The following is a 1163-nucleotide window of genomic DNA, read 5'->3' on the forward strand; positions in this document are numbered from 1 at the left end:
CTTATTTGATTATGCAATGAGTGAGGTCCACAAAAGACTTATACAATGGCATCCATTTACCGAGCGTTAGGTTAGTGGATCCCAGACTATAAAAGCCTTAGGTCACTAGGCACAAAGTCCCCTAAGAACTTAATAACTCGAATACCAAAGAGCCCACTCGTGATCAATTATGCATTAACTCTTTATTTTTTTCTTTTTTTTCTTTTTTTTTCTAATTCTGAGCAAGTGCGTTTCGCTCCATCTTGCTCAACCCTAGACTACTCGCATAAAAATACGAGCCGGCTACTAGCCATTTGACGCCTAGCCATACTTAGCAATGAATTCCAATTTATTTATTTTTTACTCCAATTTTTCTTTTCATGCCTTTTATCACTAAGAACCTATTATAAATTCTAAGCATAATCAATAGATTAACCTCAAAAACCATCAAACCATGACAACAATCTAGTCCTTAAGCATTCTTTAAGACTTAGTGAAATTATAAGTATTTCTAGCATGCATGTCATCCTACAAGACTCAACATCACTCTAACGCTATCACTACACTCGCATCAATATCACAAATCAATTGGTAAAACAACGCAAAAGGATCATAATATATGCATGAACTAAATGACATGATAAATAAAGCTATAAAAATAAAAAATAAAAACTATATGGCAAAAATATGCAATTATATGAACTAAGCTATCATGAATATGTAACTATATGACACACACACAAAATATTCCTGAACTACCACCCCCAAACTTAAAATCTTCACTGTCCCCGGTGAAGGTAGTAGAAAGGAACACAGGGTATACCTACTCGGAGAAATCATCATCATCACCCTCAGAGGGTGGAGTATCAGGAGGCGGATACGTAGAGTCCTTACCAAAAATGGGCCACTGGATGTCAGCTCCAAGGCCTCTAAAAGCAGTCCCAAGTGCAAGGGTGAGCTCCTGAGCAAACCTGCTCTGCGTCTCGTACATAGCATCCATCCTCCTTGATAAGTGGCATTTTATACCACTTAGAACGTCTTATAATAGCTTAAATTGGTATCTTGAAATCAAGTATTTTGTGTATTTGATGCGTTTTTCTAGTGTTTGTGCATTTCAGGGTATTAGTTGTATTTCGGGGGAGAAATCATCAATAATAAGCCTTGACATGTGTTCAGCATTGCAA

Source organism: Apium graveolens, chromosome 7 (assembly GCF_009905375.1).
Source record: "Apium graveolens cultivar Ventura chromosome 7, ASM990537v1, whole genome shotgun sequence".
NCBI classification, from domain to species: Eukaryota; Viridiplantae; Streptophyta; class Magnoliopsida; order Apiales; family Apiaceae; genus Apium; species Apium graveolens.